This window comes from Myxocyprinus asiaticus, chromosome 5, assembly GCF_019703515.2.
Source record: "Myxocyprinus asiaticus isolate MX2 ecotype Aquarium Trade chromosome 5, UBuf_Myxa_2, whole genome shotgun sequence".
Taxonomy (NCBI): domain Eukaryota; kingdom Metazoa; phylum Chordata; class Actinopteri; order Cypriniformes; family Catostomidae; genus Myxocyprinus; species Myxocyprinus asiaticus.
In genome coordinates, this window is record NC_059348.1 from 16,240,790 (window position 1) to 16,262,125 (window position 21,336).

General features: G+C 41.5%; 1 long non-coding RNA gene and 1 pseudogene across 1 annotated transcript; one reads left to right on the forward strand and one right to left on the reverse strand.

The window, feature by feature from the left end:
• Window positions 1-553: 553 nt before the first annotated feature.
• On the reverse strand, window positions 554-19,109 carry LOC127440596 (importin-13-like; annotated as a pseudogene).
• Window positions 19,110-20,286: 1,177 nt separating this feature from the next.
• LOC127441023 (uncharacterized) lies at window positions 20,287-20,921 on the forward strand. Its single transcript, XR_007897267.1, has 3 exons — window positions 20,287-20,394; window positions 20,682-20,759; window positions 20,855-20,921. It is a non-coding gene; the product is annotated as an uncharacterized LOC127441023 (long non-coding RNA).
• Window positions 20,922-21,336: the final 415 nt, after the last annotated feature.

The following is a 21,336-nucleotide window of genomic DNA, read 5'->3' on the forward strand; positions in this document are numbered from 1 at the left end:
AATATTTCAGCTCTGTTGGTCAATATAATGCAAGTGAATGGTGACCAAATTTTGCAGCTCCAAAAATCACATAAAGACAGCATAATTCAACAAGTGGTGGTGAGAAACAGATCAATATTTAAGTCCTTTTTTACAATAAATCTTCACTTTCACTACCACATTCTTTTGTTTTTTTGGTGCTTTGCATTATTTGTGCATATCGCCACCTACTGGCTGGGGCTGGTCAAAGGTGTAGATGTACAGTAAAAAATGACAAATATTGTTATGTTTCTCATCCACACCTATCATATCACTTTTGAAGACATGGATTAAAACACTAGAGTTTTATGGATTAGGTTTATGCTGCATTTATGTGCTTTTTGGACCTTCAGAGATCTGGTCACCATTCACTTGCATTAAATGGACCTACAGCTGAGATGGCATGAGGGTGATTAAATGATGAGAGAATTTTCATTTTTGGGTGAACTATTCCTTTAAGTTCTGCAAACTTGCAGATGAATACTAAAACAAGGACAACTGAAGATCCACTCTGGGCCTTGCACGTTCAGTCTTTTTAGTAACATGCTGCATTCTCAGTCCCTTGTAGTCCCTGACTTGACAGAGCAAACTCCTTCACAATGTCCTTCATCCGTTGCTTGTTCACTTGCTCCCTGTGCAGACAGGTGAATGAAGAAAAGTGCATGGTGTTGGTGTTCTGTAAGATTCAGGGCATTTGTAATGCATATTGTTATGCCAAGCAGAACTGCTGTGATCATGCGGTCCTACCTGAGGATCTGTTGGCAGAAGTGTTCTTTGTTCTCAGTGGTGAGATGTGAGCTGTGGAAGCCGGGGGCAGCAGTACCTCTCTCAGCCACAGAGACATTAAACTGGGACAGTGACGACTCACTGAGAACAAGACCTCCGCAATGTGCTCAGCCAGACTGCGTGGAGACTGACCCCCAATAGCCTGCATTTGAGAATGAAATTGCTCCTTATGTGGCTGATGTACAATATCCAGTATTATAAAGATACATTTTCGTGAAAGTAAAATATTGGCAAAACACTTTTTTCCAATGTGGGTGCTCTCTCAGCACTGGAAAACATTTTTAAAGGAACAGTTCACCCCAAAATTTCAATTCTGTGAGAATTTACTCACCCTCATATCGTTCCAAACCTTCTTTCTTCTGCGGAACACAAAAGGAGATATTTTAAAGAATGTTGCAAATTTAAAACTTAAAAAACTACCAAAAAGTATCATAAAAGTAGACCATGCAGCTTATAACCCATATTCCAAGTGTTCTGAAGGTGTACGATGGGTTTTGGTGTTAAACAAACAAACAAACCAAGAAATGTTTTATAGTCAATCTCTCCTGTATGCGTTAACACAATGGATCGTGCTGAAACCTTGCAAAAGCAGAGTTCTCTCATAAAAAGTGCAAGTCTTGCATAACAAAGTAAGTTCTCTAATGAATACAGAGCCATTATGAACAAATAAATAAATGCACAAAGGAAAGCTATGGAGGAAGTCATGATTTTCACTGTAAAATAATTACAATTTTGGGCTATTTCTCACCAAAACCTTATGATACTTTTGAGTGATTTTTAAGTTTTAAAGTAGGTCACTATCAACTTTAAAATATCTCCATTTGTGTTCTGCAAAAGAAAGAAAGTCATACGGTAAGTAATGACAGAAATTTATATTTATTCTTTTAATGGAAGGAATTATTGAAATAAAAAAACTGTATTTTTGCAAAGCAAGATCTAGCTTAATTCTAGTTAAACTTCTTGTATTGTTTCATCTATATTTTGTATGACTCCATCTCTAAGGTAAGTTGAAATCAAAATTCCTCATACTATTTATAGGAATTGACCTGATTAATAATCTCTAGATCTATGCTAAAATATTCAATTGACTGGCAAGACAGTGGACTGAATTCCTTATATTTTATGTTAAAAATGTCATAAAATGGATAGGAATCAGATTAAATATGAATAGACACCACAGCCATATTTATGTGTGGAAATAACTCATGTTAACAAATTTCTGTCATTTATCACCCTCATACTGACCCAAACCTGTCTGAATTTCTCTATTATCTAAAACACAAAAGTAGATGTTAGAATGGCAGCCTCAGTCACCATTCACTTTCATTGCATCTTTTTTTTTTCTTCATACAATTAAAGTGAATTGTAACTGAGGCTAACATTCTGCCATCTCCTTTTGTGTTCCACAGAAGCAACATATCATCTCGTATCGTAGTGTATCGTAGCATAGCATAGCATAGCATATATCATATGGGATTGGAACAACATTGGGGTGAGTAAATGATGACAGAAACTATCCCTTGAAATCTAAGTGATGGTTTCTGACCTCCATAAGGGTCTGTAGAAGCAGCTTTCCACCCTCTTATTGTACTTCCGCTACAGCAGGAATATCTTCACAATGAGATTTCAGCTCTGTCTATGAAGACACATCAAGAGATGAATGAGTAACAGAAGCTTTTTCTTCTTATTCTCGAATGCTCAGAATACTCCACCAGCTAACTGTCAATTAAACAATGTTTGTCTGTGGTGCAGGGTGAACTAATATTACTTATAATATAAGTACAAAGAGAAACAGCTTATTCCAGGACATCCCTACTATCTGGGCTGTATCTTCCACTCCAGCTGTCTCTGTGGGGATGAATTGCATTTTTTGGAACATGTTCTATGTGTTTTTCTGGACTTGGACTTACAAATAGCAGACAGGTTGCCTTAAGTGTTGGAGTCTCTGGGGATTTGAATGCTAAGATTCCTGCAAGGTCAGAGTGATTAGATGAAAAGGTGTTTTGAGGGTCTTTACTCAGAATATCCCTATTTGTGTGAAATTGCTGACAATTATATGAGAATAAATAAATGGACTGTGTGGGTTATTCAGAAGCATGCTGATGTAATGCTCACCACAGTAAAAAACGGCTTTGATAGCAAGACTTCCTGATATATAAAGGTCAGGCTTTCTTCACAAAACCTGCAAAGGCATAAAAAAATATATTTCAGCCTCAAATAAGAAACATAGGATGTCTATGTAAAACAAATTGGATGAACAATGAAAAACTATCTTTGACAAATGTAATTTATGTAAATATGTTTATGAACAAAATCTGTGCAACTGGGGAGTCACGTGACACTATGCAAGGGTTATACAATTATCCATTTAGGCAATTTTAACTGGTGAGAACTGTAATAGTTTTTTTGTTAAACTGTGCTGGGAGGGCAGGATGTTGAAAATGTTTAAATCATCGGCCTGTGGGAACATTAAAAAGCTTAAATTGAGAATTGACAGCAAGGATGGGCGTAAGACTTTTACATACCCACAACAAGTTATGGCCTTCATTAAATCAATGGTGTGAGTGGGTAACTTTGCCTGCACTCGATCAACAATACAGACTACACATCGTGCATTTTACTGATGCATCCTGAGAGGGTTTGATGTTCTGTTGTCTGCCCAAGGCTCCTGCCTGACTCTTTTTTTCTTTCTATTTTTCGACCTATTTCATTTTTTTATTTTCATTTTATTGAACATATGTATGTACAATTTAATGGCATGGTTTATGACAAAGTGGGAAAAACACTATATATATATATATATATATATAGTATGTAAAAATCACCGGACTTGAGCAATCTGGTAGCAATATCGTTGTGGAAAATCTCATGGACTGTCGGATTTCCGAGCGATGGTCACCAGTTGGGACTGTTATGCGCAAGGTTGAAGCACATTTTTTCTGTTCTGTGGGTTATTAAGGATTTAATGGATACATCAGTGTTGAATTGTGGTCTATATAATTTAGCCTTGGTTACACAATTCTTTTTTACATGTCAATACGTCACACTTTCATATAGGTAAAATGTTGCTCTCCACATGGAATGTTAATGGGCTGAGTAATCCTATAAAAAGAAGGAAGGTTGTATCTTAAGTGTAAAAAAATGTATAGTGTTCCTTCAAGAAACGCACCTTTCTTTACAGGAAGAACTTGGTAGGGCATGGGGTGGGCATGTGTTTTGTAGTGCTGGTTCGAGTAAGAGCAGGGGAGTCATCACACTGATAAGTAAACATTTAAAATTGAAATGTCTCAAACATATCAAAGATAATTTAGGAAGAGTCATTATTGTTTTGGGTGAAATACAGGGGTACAATCTTATTTTGGCTAATATTTTTGCACCTAATGCTGATGATCAGAACTTTTTAATAGATCTTGAGGGGAAGTTACAAGCAGCTGGGATCCTCCATGATATGGTTTTGGGTGGAGACTTCAATCTTTTAATTCAGTCCTTGATCATAGTGATGCAAAAGTGTGTAGAGCAACGTTGACACTACAGATGATGTGTAAAAATCTTGGTCTTCCAGACATTTGGAGACTTCTAAATTTGTCTGGGAGGGACTACACATGTTTTTCATCAGTTCATAAGATTTACTCTAGAATAGTCACTTATTCCATTTGCCATTGACTGCTCAATTGAGAACATTTTAGTTTCAGATCATGCTTTGGTGCGTTTAGAGATGTTGCCACATATAGAGAAAAGAAAATCATATTTTTGCTTTAATACATCCCTTCTGTAGGACAGAGCATTTCAACAAATGTTAAAGACAGAAGTCAATGTTTATGTAGAAACCAACTGGTCCTCAGTGTCCTCTGTGGGTGTGGCATGGGAGGTACTTAAGGCAGTTCTTAGGGGGCAGATCATACAATATGCCTCATTCATTAAAAAGATCAAAGCACAGGAATTCATAGAATTGGAAAAGAGTATTAAAAGTGCTGAAACAGAACTGAAGCACCAAATATCATTCAGTGGTCTTAGAGAGTTGACAGCTAAAATATAGGTACAATACTATTTTGTCACAGAAGGTTGAGTTTTGGTTATTCAGGGCAAGACATACATATTTTGAGTTGGGGGACAAAGCAGGGAAACAGATTGCCAGATACATAAAACTGAGAGATTTTTTTCCCACCATTCCTTCAGTGAAGTGTTCTGGAGGCAATATATTTATTTCTGCCACAGATATTAATAAGGCCTTTAAAGAATTCTATTTTGATCTTTATAACTCCACGTCTTTGTCTACCGATAAGGATATTAGCAACTTCGTAGAGCCATTAGAACTTTCTAAACTGACGAGTGATCAAAAAGACTTTCTTGACTCAGATATTACTTTGGAGGAGCTTGCTGAGGTAATTAAAGGCTTGCCAACAGGTAAGGCACCGGGACCAGATGGTTTTACCGCAGAATTTTTTAGACTTTATGTCCAGAACTGGCTCCACTTATGTTAGAAGTTTACACAGAGTCAATAAAGAAAGGTGAACTACCGCCAACCATGACAAAAGTCCTGATCAGTCTCATTCTCAAGACCCAAATGTGTAAAAGTTATATGTAAAAAATATTGTCTACAGTTCTGGCTAATCGATTAAGCAAGGTAATTACATCAATTATACATATAGAGTTTATTCGTGGTCATAGTTCTTCTGATCATATTAGAAGTTTTATAAATATTATGTGGTCAGTAGCGAATGATCAGACCCACACTTGACGCTGAGATGGCGTATGATAGGGTGGAATGGGACTATCTTTTTAAGATTTTGAAAATGTTCAGGTTTAGGAACACTTTTACTTGGTGGATTAAGCTACTTTATAAACAAACGTTAGCAGCAGTGCAAACTAACAGATTAATTTCTGATTTTTTTTCTAGGTAGGGGAAACTGGCAAGGCCGTCCTCTCTCTCCTTTATTATTATGTCTTGCCCTGGAATCATTAGCAGCTGCAATAAGAAAAGAGAATGATTTTCTGGGATGAATCACATTTGGGATGGCATGAGAGGGTGAGTAAATGATGAGAGACTTTTCATTTTTGAGTGAACTATCCCTTAAATGCCTTTGATTGGTCATTTCAAATGCAGATCTTGAAAAACAGTACATCATATTATCTTACCGAGCTGAAAAATGGACATGGTGATGTTGCTAATCAACTCCAATAGGGTAATGATAGGTGAAAAAATATCTTTCTCACAGCAAAATAAGTGAACTAACTTGTGGGAAAAGAGAAAAACATTGGAAAGCAAGTTTATATTTTGGAAATAAGCTTGAGCACAATAATATTAGTATGAACAGTAGACAACATCTTTCACATCATACCTGTCTTGTAAGGTCTAAAGCAGAGGCTTGTGGGTAAGTGCTAAACATTTGACCAATTAGCTCACAGAGTTGATGGAGAAGGGTCTTCAGTGATTTTTCAAAGACAGCACACACTGCCTGAGTAGAAGTAAGAGTAGAAATGAATCTCTCATATATTCACACAAACACACACATTCAGAAACACGGACCTCTACTGCTTCTGGTTCATTCAGCCACTTGTTTAGAATGGTCTGGATCAGAGGGAAGGTTTGCTGTAGGACAACCACCACCTGAGAGATTCCCAAAACTGCTATCAAACAACAGTCACTGCAAGGAATCACTCTTACAATCCGTTCACTTCATTCTGTCACTAAAGAGCAACAGCTAATTTAAATTCCTGCCACAGGTTGTTGTACTGTGTTGTTTTGTGGCTGTGTTTGGTCAGGTCTCAGGACTTCCAATCTTTCACTTTGTTTATTTAGGTCAAATGTGGAGAAGAGATTGGACAGCAGGCCAAGGATGTGGACAACCGGAAGCTTATTAGCTGAGCTGGGCTTCGGAAGACTTGGGAATATAGTCGTTTGGACACCTTTTATGGTGCTTTTTTGCCCTTTTTGGAGCTTGATAGTATAAATTACTGTTCACTTTCATTTCATGTGAATGAAGTTGCTCTAACCTTCAATGAATATTCTAGGTTTAATACAAGTTAAGCTTAATCGACAGCATTTGTGTCAAAATGTTGAATAACACAGAAAGATTTATTTAGACTAGTGCCTAATTTACTTTAAAAAAAAAAAAAAAAAAGAAGCAAAAATAGAGGTTCCAGTGAGGCACTTACAATGGAAGTGAATGGAGGCCAATCTGTAAACAATAAAATAGTCACTGTATCAAAAGTATAGCCACAAGATGTAAACAATATGCGTGTTACCTAACCTTATCTGTGTAAAGTTAAATAGAATTTTACAACTTCGTTGCCATGACGACATAATGGCGTAAACCCTAAAACTAACTATAAACTAGCTAAAAAGACTTTTAAAAATAATACATGAATTTTAACAGAAGAATTAATGTTCTTATAACCGCATATTAATGATTTATTATGCATTTGTAAATGAATTATTAGTGATTAATGAACCCCTTTATAATCCCTTAACAAAGGGAAAGTTAATGTACTGTAGTGTTACCGAACTGTTCCTTTGCAGCACATATACTGTATCTACATATTAATTAATTAATTAATTAATTAAACATCAGACATCAGAATTAAAGTTTTCTCTTGTAACAACAACACTCTCCATGCTGAAGAGTCATATTTTAATGAGAACACACATGAGCAACATTCAAACACTTGTAGCTCATATCAACCACTGATGTACCCCTCATGATCACCATTAAGCTTTAATCCAACACACACTGACATTAGTTTTACAGGGGTTCCTCACCAGCTCATTAGCAAGTTTCTCCAGCTGCTGGATGTGAGGAGTGACCAGAGAAAGCAGCTTCCTTCACTGTCTCTTCACTGGGCACAGCTGACAGCAGGAAACCCAGTGCCTGCATGAGCCACATGCACTGAGTGCTCTGTAGAAAACACTGACACTGTCAGTCCTACTATGATTTATCTATTCAGCATGTTACAGTAAATGATTTGTATGCTAAGTGTTTACTTTTCATTCTATGTGCAACTATTTTTTGACCTTCAGATAAAAAACTAGATAGATAAAGTTTGTCAAGACAAACTTTGTTGTTGGCTTGACAAAGCTTTGCCTGAAAGTTAAAAATTGTTTAAAAAGTTTGAAGGTTTTACAGGCCATACAGTAAGAAATACAGAGAGAATAAAAATGTCAGAGATGGATGGAAGGATAGACAGACAGAGAGACAGACAAATAGGCTTTTTTTAATTCACAGACATTCCATTGACTCCTTTAAGCATTCCGCCAATATAAGTCTGTAGGATTCTTTTCCGATTTTTGATTGTCTGCTGTGCGAAAATGTGTAAGTCCAATCAGTTAGAAAAGATATAGCACACTATGTCAGAACAGTCTGTGCCAGGTTTAGTGGATGTGGCTTGCAAACTCTAGGAGGAGTTAATACTAGAAATGTTGCTGGTCTCGGTTTAGGGATTTTGAAAATAACCCTAAAACAATTTTATAGAGTAACACTAGTCAGCTTAGTCAAGCCATAATTATGAGGTTACACTTTCATTAACAAACCTTATATACTACAGATCAGCAGTTTATGTACATAGAAAAACAAATATATGTAAACCAAGGACAAGTTACGCACCAAAGTTTTACCCTAGAATGCATGACCCAAAAAGCCTACACAAATGCAAAAAGAGGGTCAAAATGACCCCTCTTGGTTTCAATGGATTTTGTCACACCTGAGACTTTTGACCTAGCGGCCACCAGAGGTCGCTAGGAGTTCAGTGACTTTTAGTTTGAAGTTTTGTGTTTACCTTCTTGTGTCTCTGTTCCTGGTTCCTGCCCTGATTGTTCTCAGCTGTTTCTCATTTGTCTTGTTTGCCCCAATATATTTAATGTCCTTGTGTTTGCTTAGTCTTTGTTAGTTGTTGTTTCCTGTTATCCCCATGGATTTAATGTTTGTTCTGTTCCTGAATTTTTGTTTTGTTTTGTTCCTGTGTTTTTCAGGTTTTGTATCTGGATTAATTTTCTAATTAAATCAAAGCTGCACTTAGATCCTGCTCTCTTGACTTCTTCCTGCATTCGTTACAGAACAACTGACCCGCAACTATGGATCTAGCGGATTTGCAACTGCTGCATCTCAAACAGAGAGACCTAACCATAGAGCAGTAAATGGAGCGTTTCTGCAGTCTCACCCAGGATTTTGATTGGGGTTAGCTTTGTTTTAAGGACATCTATCGCCTTGGACTCAATGAGCCGGTGAAGTCCTGCATACCTAGAGGCAGGTGTGAACTCGCTTTAGTAGACATTATTGACCTTACTTTGAGGTTCACATTCTCCTCTTACACTGTGGGGTATGGCGGGAACCCTGTGCCGCTACCTACGCCCACGCCTGCCACGGCCAACGAGCCCACGCCTACCAATGCCTGCCAACGCCTGCCATGGCCAACGAGCCTGTTCTTGAAGCCTCGTCTGTCCCAGAGCCAGTGTTGTAATCCTGGTTCATCCCAGAGCCAGCGTTGCCAGCCTCGTCCATCCCAGAGTCAGCGTTCATGCCCGCTTCAGCCCTAGTGGAATTCTCGGGTTGGGGGCACCATGGCTCCGCCCTTCGAGCCTCCCATGGCTCCGCCTTCCAAGTCTCCCACAGCTGTGCTCACGGCTGTCCGGAAGCAGAAGAGAAGGACTCCTATTCCTCAGTCACTGCCCATGCTCACGATCACGGAGGTCGTTCCCCAGTCACTGCCCGTGCTCACGATCATGGAGGTCGTTCCCCTGACACTGCCCATGCTCGTGACTATGGAGGCCGTTTTCCGGTCGCTGCCAGCACTCCTGACTACTGTGACTCCGCCCTCAGAGTCATCCACGAATCCACCCACTCCTCCAGAGTCTCCTCCTCTAGCGGTTCAGTTGCCTGACCCAGTCCCGGCCCTGTGGCCGCCTCCCTGGCCTCCTGACCCAGTCCCAGCCCTGTGGCCGCCTCCCTGGCCTCCTGAACCAGTCCCAGCCCTGTGGCCGCCTCCCTGGCCTCCTGACCCAATCCCTGCCCTGTGGTCATCTCCCTGGCCTCCTGATCATCCGCAAGCTCCTCGGTCTCCTGGCCGTCCGCCTGATCTGCTCCGGTCTCCTGGCCGTCCGCCTGATCTGCTCTGGCTTCTTTGGTCTCCTGGTCCACGTCAGTCTTCGGACTCCCCGTCCACTCCGCCTTGGCCACCTTGGCTGCCTGGTCTGTCTTGCCCTCCAGTGGTCTCTCTGGGTTCACTGGTGGTCTTAAGCCCCTCTCGTTTCCCCTGTGCTTTCTTGGACTGCCGGTTCCATAATGTCCTGCTCCTCCCATAAACAATATTTTTTTTTTGGTATTATGTTTAGGAGTGCCAGGAGTCGCCGTTTACCTTCTTGTGTCTTTGTTCCTGATTCCTGCCCTGACTGTTCCCAGCTGTTTCTCATTTACCTTGTTTGCCCCAATGCATTTAATGTCCTTGTGTTTGCTTAATCTTGGTCAGTTGTTGTTTCCTGTTATCCCCATGGATGAAACGTTTGTTCTGTTCCCAAGTTTTAGTTTTGTTTTGTTCCTGTGTTTTCCAAGTTTTGTATCTGGACTCATTTTCTTAAATCAAAGCTGCACTTAGATCCTGCACTCTTGACTTCTTCCTGCATTCGTTACAGATTTCTTCCAAGAAAAGGTTTCCTGTTTATATCTTTATCTTCAAGAATTAGATTAAAACCATTGTGAACAATGTTCAATTCATGTTTATTTGTGCACTTTTAATGTTTTAAAATTAAAAGATAAATTTCATAGTCTAATAGTCCAGACAGCTTTCTCTACTGGAATGTTCTAAACCTCATCTGCTTCTCATTAAAACACCAAACAACTACACAATACTTTGTCACAATGACAGTCATCTTCAGCACAAACTTTGAATGTCTATGCTTTAAAATCTGTCATATATAAAAAGAAAGTTTAATAAATACAGTATTTCCAGACAAAATTTGCAAACTTGCTAAAATGTGAGCCTCCTAAGTATTAGCTCCAGTAGTTTGCTAGCTAGCTGATTTAAAATATCATTTAAAATATCTGAATGTCAGTGCTTCAAAATGTATCTGTCACATATTTTAAGTTAAGTTGAGAACTTATAAAAACAAATTCCATGTGAAGTCAAAATTCAGTAGGAAATGCAAAGGGATCATCTTGACCCATCTTGGGGTATTGATAGAAATTTTTTATTTTTTTTCTGAAACTATGACCATGAAATATGAAAATGACATTGGTGAGGGTTACAAACAAGATGTTTGAGGCTTTCATGGAAGATCAAGGAAATATTTTTATTGATAAAACCTTCCAAACACCAGACCCCTTCGGGTCAGTTTGACCCCCTTTTTGCATTAAAGGAATAGTTCACCCAAAAATAAAAATTCTCTCATCATTTACTTTTCTGTCTTCTCAAACTCTTATGACTTTCCTTTTTCTGGAATACAAATGAAGAGATTTTAATGAAGATATGATGTCTGTAGGTACATACAATGCAAGTGAATGGTGACCAAAACTTTAAAGCTCCAAAAAGCACATAAAATATAAAGCATAAAAGTAATCCATAAGACTCCAGTGGTTTAATCCATGTCTTTTGAAGCGATTCAATCAGTTATGTGTGAGAACAGACCCAAAATGTAAATCCTTTTTTACTGTACACCGTGCCATTGCAGTCTCTAGGTATGATCATGATTTAAGCTTGAAATCATGATCGCTATGGAGACTTATAGATTTATAGTGAAAAAAGAGATATATTTTAGTCTGTTTTCACCAAAAACTGATTGGATTGCTTGTTGGAAGACATGGATTAAATCACTGGAGTCTTATGAATTAACTTTATGTGCTTTTTGGAGCTGCAAAGGTCTGATCACCATTCACTTGCATTGTAAGGACCTACAGAGCTGAAATATTCTTCTAAAAATCTTAATTTGTGTTCAGCAGAAGAATGAAAGTCATACACATCTGGGATGGCATGAGGATGAGTAAATGATGAGAGAATTTTCATTTTTGGGTGAACTATCCCTTTTATGCTTAGGGCTTGGGGGGTTTGTTCAATACCTTAACAATTATGAGCAATAGTGTATGACATGGCTTGGGTTGATCGATCCTAAAGTATCGATACTTCCGATACTGATGTTGTATCAAAAATATCAATCCTCACACAAAAATATAGATTCTAAAAAATGTGTTTTTTTTATTTAACTAGGGCTATTATTAATGGGTTACCATGAACATGAACAATAATCATAAGATTCAAAGTGAAATAAAAAGGATTAGGCTATATTAGCAAATACTTGTGCAGGATGGGAACTATTTCTTCTTCCGCTCGTCTTAACATGCATGCTGAAAGACACAAGCAGACAAGCTCTTGCACCGTCACAAGCCTCATTCAAACAAGAGGGATCAGTGCCTTGTAGAGGTTATGATAGAAAATCAGAGAAACAACTTCTGAATGGAGTAAATTCACGCTAAAATAACAACATATCTAAAGATGACATTTCTTATGAGTTTGTGTGTAATTGTTGTTAATAAGTAATTAAAAAAATAGTTAACCATGGTTTTACTAAAGTAATATTGTAGTAACCTTGTTTGTTTGTTTGTTTTTTGGGGGGCTGAAACCATGGTTCCCTTACGACTCAGTACACTTGACATTGCGTGGTAACGCATATGGGGAGATGTCCTTCCACACGACCTAGTTGAAACCTCTCTACAATAATGCCAATATTTTAATATTGGCTATGGTGTTTGAACCCCGCCCTTTAGGCGCGAAGCTGTCCACTATATAAGCAGGTGCGCCAACACCATTCCTCAGAATTTTCTTTCAAGACAGCGATTCATCTCTCGTCTAGAAGCCCTCTACTACTTCGCCATAGACTACACGAGTCAGCGGGCGGAATCTTCACGGCAATGACAAGACTCCCCGCTCCCCTGCAGTGCTCCGGCGAACATCACTCCACCTCGCAGCTTGACACTTCGCTGGTGAACGGGCCGCTTCAGCATCCTGATTCCCTGCAGTGCTTCGGCAGGTGTTGTATATTTATTTATATATTTATATATATAAAATAGCCACTTACATGTTTGCATTTTTTTAAAGATGTTGTTCCGAAAGTGTTCCTTGTGTGAGAGACACATCCTGCCGTCAGACCAGCATGAGAGCTGCATTCTCTATCTGGTCCGTGCCCACGTAGAGTCAGCTCTCATTGAGACAGACTGCCCTCACTGCAAGGGCATGAATCTCAAGACGCTGCGCTTGTGAATCGCCCTCGTTCTGAGGGACGATTCAGCCTCCCGAGCCCTCCCACCCGCCTCTTTTGTGATAACAAGAGGTCACACGAGGAGGCATGGCGGGGCCGCGAGTTTGAGCAGGATGAATTTGTGGAGGACCTCGTGCCGGCACATGCCCCACGATCCCCTCAATCTCCATGCAACATGTCTATACTGATACATGATACCGCACGGCCTTGTCTCGTTCAGCGGTTTTGATGCTGTTGATGATGATGATGTCATGTCTCTCGCTGCATCAGGCAAGTGGTCAATGGATGATGCTACCACCCCTCCTCCCAGCGAGGGCAAGGAGCTTGTACGCGCCACTAATAAGGAGATGCTTCGTGTCCTTTCAAGGGCAGTCAAAGAGCTTGATATCGAGTGGTCTCCTCCAGAGGAACCTACACAATCTCACCATGATGAATGGTTCCTGCAGTCCAGACGCTGTCAAGCAACCACGTCTCGTAGATCTGCCCCAGCGAGTAGCAGGGCATGGAAATCACGCCCCATTCATGCTTCCAAGCTCTGTTTCAAGCCAACGCTCAGCCAAATGCCCCATGCCCGCTGCCTCAGCGCCACTGCCGAGCCACCAGTGAGGCCATGCAAGCCATGGCCCAAACAGAAGCAGCCGTATCAGCGCACATCTCTTGCCGGTGGAACAAACCTCCCCCCCGTGCAGCAAAAGCGTTCCTAACGGCACAGCCCTTTGAAGCGGAATGCAGAGCTCGCTGTTCCCTCCGGGTCTGCTCCGAAGAAGGCTTGATTGGAGAAACACAATACTCTTCTCCATCTCCCCACTGTTGGTTGTCGGGAAAGGAATATTGACCAATCTTAGATCTGAGACATTTGAATCGTGCACTTGCAAAGCGCCCATTCAAAATTATTACACAGAAAAGGATCTTATTGCACGTCTGCCCACTGGATTGGTTTGGGTCGATAGATCTGAAAGATGTGTACTTTCATGTCTGAATTGTACAACATCACAGAATAATTTTGAGATTCGCGTTCAAGGGAATGGCGTATAAATTCAAACTCCTGCCCTTCGGGCTGTCTCTGGCTCCTCGCATGTTCACAAAGTGCATCGATGCGGTTCTTGCCCCTCTGAAATGGCGCGGCGTATGCATTTTGAACTACCTCGACGATTGGCTGTTACTGGCCCAATCAGAGGCTCTGTTATGCTGGCACAGAGACTTACTGCTTCAGCATCTAAACAGCTTGGGCCTCAATGTCAGCTGGGCGAAGAGCAAGCTCTCCCTCAGCCAACAAATCTCCTTTTTGGGAGCCTGCCTCGACTCTGTGAGCGGGCATGTGCACTTCACGAGTGAGCGCATTCTGGCCATTCTACAGTGTCTGTCTCAGTTCGAACTGGGGAGAACACTTCCACTGAAGCTGTTTCAAAAAGCATTGGGGTTTATGGCAGTGGCATCCGCGGTCATTCCATTAGGTCTTTTACACATGAGACCCCTTGAGTGCTGGCTCAAGCGCTGTGTGCCGTGACATGTTTGGCATCATGGGCGCATGCGTATCACTATATCTTGCCGCTGTATAACTGCTCTAGCACCTTGGACAGCTCCTGTCTTTTACCAACGAGGTGTCATGCTGGGGCAGATTGTCAGGTGGAAAGTGGTGACTACGGATGCTTCCAACACATGTTGGGGGGTGGTGTGCAATGGATTCCTGGCTTCCGGCACCTGGACAGGTGTGAGGAGGGCGTGGCACATCAACCGCCTAGAGATATCGGCTGTATTCCTAGCCTTGTAGGCTTTTCAGTCAGAAATAGCTAACTTTCATATTCTGATTCACTCAGACAACATGACAGTGGTGGCGTATATAAACCGCCAAGGTGGAATTCATTCACTGCCATTGATGATACTGATGCGTCATCTCCTCCTGTGGAGCGAGCGTCATCTCCTTTCACTGAGAGCGACATATGTCCCAGGCTGTCTGAATTACGGTGCGGATCTACTGTCACGCCAAGGGGTGATACCGGGAGAATGGAGACTTCATCCTCAAACTGTCCTGAGGATTTGGGAAATATTCGGCAAAGCAGAAATTGGTCTATTTGCCTCAGTGGAGAACGCCCACTGTCCCCTCTGGTACTTGAAGTCCCAAGCACTGCTGGGAGAGGATGCAATGGCCCACAAATGGCCGGCAAAACACAAATATGCGTTTCCCCAGGTGTGCCTAATTCACTCTGTCACAGTCCTATTGGTTGTGCCAAAATGGCCCAATCAGCTATGGTGTCCGGAAATGATAGAGATGTTATATAGTTCGCCATGGGAAATACCGCTGAGGTGTGATCTCCTCTCTCAGGCGCAAGGCACAATCTGGCATCCCCAGCCCAAGCTGTGGAACCTACATGTGTGGCCCCTGAACGGAGCGCGCTAACCATGCCAGAACTGACGCATTCAGTCATGAACACCATTTTACAGGCCAGAGTGCCATACACGAGACGTTTCTATGCGCTAAAATGGAATGTGTTCACTGATTGGTGTCTTTGGCAAAGACCCGGTAAACTGCCCCATACATGAAATTCTCATATTTCTTCATAAGCGATTGGACGCAGGACTCACTCCATCAACGCTCAAAGTTTATGTGGCAACTATATCTGCGTACCACATACCTGAAGCCGGCACCACTATAGGCAAGCATGATTTAATCTAAAGTTCTTTAGAGCAGCAAAACGATTAAATCCACCTCGGCTGGCTACAGTTCCGACTTGGGACCTAACCTTGGTCCTAAAAGCGCTCACAGGGCCCCCCTTCGAGCCTTTGGACTCTGTTGATTTGCGCATGCTCTCCATTAAGACCGCATTACTGCTGGCTCTGGCCTCAGTAAAACGGGTCGGTGACTTACACGCACTATCAGTTGACAGTTCATGTCTGGAGTTTGGCCCGGTCTTTCAAAAGCCACTGTCAAACCCAAAAAATGCTATGTGCCTAAGGTTCTAACCATGCCCTTCAGAGCGCAGGTGGTTCACCTTCAAGCCTTCTTCCCTCCCCCATTTAATTTGGATGAGGAACAATCCTTGCATTTGTTATGTCCTTTGCAGACGCTACACGCATATGTTGAGTGGAGCCAGTTCAGTGGAGGGGTGCTATGGAGGACGCACGAAAGGAATGGCCATCTCCAAGCAAAGATTTTCTCACTGGATCGTTGATGTGATCTCTGACTCGTCCTAGAATCAGTTCGGATACAGGAATCGATTCTTTTGTTCGACTCCGTAACTTTACGAACAGGACGTTGTGATTGGCTCAAAATAATGAATTGGCGTTCTTAAGAGCCAATCACATCCTCTACAAACACCTGTTGGTTGGTGGGACACCACCTCATTCATCATATGCGAGTGAGAGATAATGTGCGCAAAATAATGCAAAAGAGAGAGATGGTGTGACAAATTTTAAAACGTTCGGAAGTTTTTGTATTATTACATCAATGCAAGGGACATTGGTTGAAGAAGTGGATTCTCCCAATTTGTCTAGTTTCTATATGACAATGAAATTATTTCCGACGCAGCCTGTTTCTTGTTATTTTCCCTCTTAAAATTGAATATGAGCAGCAACTAGGGAATGACACTGTTACCAGTCAATTTAATGTAAAGTTATACAATGTCTCAAATTTGAACTGTACTAAAAGTGCGCTGTTCTAATAGCAGGAGTTTATGTCTTCGTATCATACATATTAAAATCTCTTAAGAGAAAATAAAAACTAAATTTAGTGTTCGATTAAAGACTGCAATCTTCACAGGGCCATTGCCAGAACATATGGAATAGGAAACACTATTAACTTACTGTAAGCTAGTGATATTTTTTCAAAGCAATATCCACACCAATATATCTTAATGAAACCCACAGCTATTTAATCTGTTGTGGTCGAGACTGTTGAGTTTAAAAAGTTGCCATTTGAAATTTTCTCCATACGTTCCATAAAAAAGTGATTTCACATACTATACTGTACTATACAGTACTGTACAGTGTTCCCATGAAAATACTGATCATGCATGATGGCTTCACCTGCGAGACATGAGGGAGAGAGAATAACAAAACAAACAGAATAAACCAGCAAACTCACCGGAGCCATGACAGTACCCCCCCCCCCCCATACCTCCCGCCTCCTGGCGTCCCCAGCAGAATTACCTTGCTTGAGGTGAAACTGATCAATGAGGGCATGGTCCAGGATGTCCCGAGCCAGGACCCAACATCTCTCCTCAGGTCCATAACCCTCCCAGTCGACCAGGTATTGGTACACTCTGCCCCTCCGCCTAACATCGAGGGGGGAGAAGTACAAGTCCGTGAGCGCTGTGGCCCCACAGAGGGCAGATTGGAAGCGTGTGTTTGTATACGGGTGTATGCACTGTGGAAGTCAGAAGCAGATCCATAGGAAGTGTCCGTTGAAGCATAGTGCGGTACAGAGAACAAAGCCCAGATGATTAGGAGGCAGTCGTATTCCCTACACATGGGCAGGGACGAGGAATCCTCCACTGGCGATTCATGGGCAGCAAGAACAGGCGTACAGCAAGCTCGAAGGTAACCACACTCCCGACACGTGGGCAGAGACAGGCAACCAAACAGATACACGAGACAGCACCAACTAGAAAAAGAGAGTAAGGTTAGTTGCTTGACATCACACAGTAATCTAGCAAAGACAGTGAGAACAGGGATTAAAAGTAGGGAGTGAATTAGAGTAGAACAGGTGTTGCTAGCATGCTAGTCAGCAGCATGATCAGCATTTCCCCGTGAACAACCAATGTTCCCATGGAAACACTGATCGTGCATGCCGCTTCGCCTGCGAGACATGAGGGAGAGAGAATAACAAAACAAACAGAATAAACCGGCAAACTCACTGGAGCCGTGACACCAACTAACAATATTATTGGGATTTTTTTGAAGTTCTCAGATTTTTGCATAGTTTAACCCTAAACCCAAAACCTAACCACAAAGTAAAACCCCTTACCCAAACCCTAAACCTAACCATGATTTTAAAGCACTATTGTACGACACCTCAGCTATGGTTTATCTCACCTCTGACAATCAGGCTGTGAGATGATGCTGACGATGGTCTCCACAGCTGTGCCAAAGAGCTTAGACTCCTTCAGCAGGGCAAAGCAACCCTGCAACAACCCCTCACTGTCTTTCAAAGCAATGTTCAGTGAAAGCCAGGAGGATACACAACTCAGCACCTCTCTAACCTGACTGGGTGCATCTGCCCACTGCAGTAACTGCTGAAGTAGGTGGAAGACTGAGTTCCACTCCACAGCCAGAGCACTTCTCAGCTGCGAACGCTGGGATCCTGGTGCTCTGAAGCTCCTTGGGCAGAACAGCAAGGAGTTCTGGAAGTGCCAGTCACCAGGACTGATCATCAGCCTTGGTCACACCCTCTCCTGTTTGGAAGGCACATAGCAGATCTGGGATTGCAGTTGGCCATGTTTCTCGGAAGATATGAAGAACCAAGGAGGCCAGAGCAACACACAGTCTGGTGAGCACCATCTTGGGCCCTGAGGCAAACTGGCCGACCTGTGCAATGAGCTGTGAGTGGAGGGAGTCTGCATACCCTTGGAGAATTGGTAATATATGTACCATTTTTAAAGAAAACATGAGTGAGCAGGCAAAACACATTTCTTTTATTTCTTATGGGATTCATATTCAACTGTAGGTTATAAAAGAATGGCACAATCATAAAACAAAACAAAGAAAAAAAATGAAATGACCCCTGTTCAAAAGTCTGCATACCCTTCAAAAGTTCTTAATACTGTGTATTGCCCACTTTAGTATCAATGACAGTGTGCAGTCTTTTGTAATAGTTGTCTATGAGGCCCCAAATTCTTGTACAGAATATATATAAATAATAATAGAACCATTTTTACACAAAAGTACTGGTTTACAAAAGTGTACCATATTTGTGGAATGTGCCTGCTATCTTTATTTATTCTTTATTTTTATTTTTTTAAATAAAAGATACTTGCTTTGATCATTTATTATCTACGCCTAATACTTTCTGGTGCCACTATACATGTGACTTACCTTGCCTGTGTGGAGTAAAGCCCAGCAGAAGTGCCATGCTTGTACTGATTCCTGGGCCTGTGTGAGCCACTTCTGGGCCACATTCTTCTTGGCCATATCAGGGTCATAGTACAGCTGCTGAAGAGCCTATAGAGCACCGGACAAGGTTTACTCCTGTTACTGCAATTTATACAAGCATTTTTGCCATGTTTTATATGGCATACCCCAAAAACCTATTGAATGCATGATAAAATAGCATGCAACTCAAATACCAGGACACAATGGGGAAAGCATAAAATAACCCAGCCACCAATCCCCCACATGCTGATAGTTATTATTAGCTGAGGATATCAAGTTTCTTTCCACTTGCAACAGCTACTATATTGTCCTTAATGCACAAATTGACCAAGATCGAACACCTAGAACACTTTGGATCAGAAGATGTGAGGGTTTGGTGGGCTGTCAGTGGAACTATTAGAAGGGGGAGGCAAACTGTTCACAGGGACAGCAGTATTCTCATAAGGACAGACCACTGCTTACCATACCTGCGTGAAGTTGCCCCCCCACCCAACGCAAAATGTGCTCCGTTTGTGCTGGAATCTGAAATTTTTTACAGCACAAACCAGCACAAACGGAGCACAAACGATTGAGACTATTTTGCCGATGTTTTGCGTTGGGTGGGGGGCCAACTTCACGCAGGTGTCTTACCTGCAGAGAGCAGATGAAATTTACTAAAAGCCTACACCGATCAGCCACAACATTAAAACCACCTGCCTAATATTGTGTAGGTCCCCAAACAGCGGCAATCCGCATCTCAGAATAGCATTCTGAGATGATATTCTTCACACCACAATTGTACAGAGCGGTTATCTGAGTTACCGTAGACTTTGTCCGTAGACATTCGCTGCTGACCTCTCTCATCAACAAGGCATTTCCATCCACAGAACTGCCGCTCACTGGATGTGTTTTTGTCATGGATTTAACGTCTTATTGATTACTTTTATGCTGCCTTTATGTGCTTTTTGGAGCTTCAAAGTTTTGGACCCTGTTGGCTTGTATTATGTGGACCAACAGAGCTGAGATATTCTTCATTAAATCTTTGTGTTAAGCAGGTGAAAGAAAGTCATACACATCTGGGATGGCATGAGTGTGAATAAATGATGAGAGAATTTTCATCTTTGGGTGAACTATTCCTTTAAATTATTGTTTGTTCATTTCTGCAGTCACAAACGGTTGCGGTCACCTCAAAAGCCAGCAAGCAATATTTCCAAGATCTCATTCAAGGTTCTTTGAATGCAGGATGACTGGATGACGAGTTGCAGGATGACTTCTATCTCAACCTGGTACACTTCAGTTACAAAGTTACTTGTTTTGTTTTTTAAATATAAAAATAATATTATGCTCATTGAACGTCCCCATTAGTCTCCATAACAAAGATGTCACCTAATTTATGGTATACTGTTGAGAAATGTGCAAATATGCTGTGTCGTAAATCTTATTATATTCACGTACTCAGTTTGTGTGGGGTTTTTTGGATTAAGGTTTTAAAAGATGTTGTTTGTTTGATACAAAAATGTTTACATTTTGAATGTGTTGTGTATTAATCTTTTTTCATGTGTGATGTGAACAGGTGGACTGGTCTGCTGGAAATCTCTTGAGTGTTGGTTTGGGAGCCTGTGTTTACCTGTGGAGTGCCTGCACCAGTCAGGTATGAGAGCAGGTGTAAAGACAGAAAGCTGAAGAACTGAATGCATGTGATTTTCAGTAATGAGCCTTTCATTGTACACTTCTGAACTTACCAAGGTGACGAGGTTGTGTGACTTGTCAGTGGATGGAGACTCCGTCACATCAGTGTGTTGGAATGAGAGGGTCAGTACAAGTTCAGTTAATTTTAACTTTATACACCGATCAGCCACAACATTAAAACCACCTGCCTAATATTGTGTAAATTCTAGAGACTGTTGTGTGTGAAAATCCCAGGAGATCAGCAGTTACAGAAATACTCAAACCAGCCCGTCTGGCACCAACAATAATCCATGCGATTATCTAATCAGCCAATCGTGTGATGGCAGTGCAGTGCAAAAAATCATGCAGATACGGGTCAGGAGCTTCTGTTAATGTTCACATCAACCATCAGTATGAGGAAAACAAATGTGATCTCAGTGATTTGGACCGTGGCATGATTGATGGTGCCAGATGGGCTGGTTTGAGTATTTCTGTTACTGCTGATCTCCTGGGATTTTCACACACAACAGTCTCTAGAATTTACTCAGAATGGTGCCAAA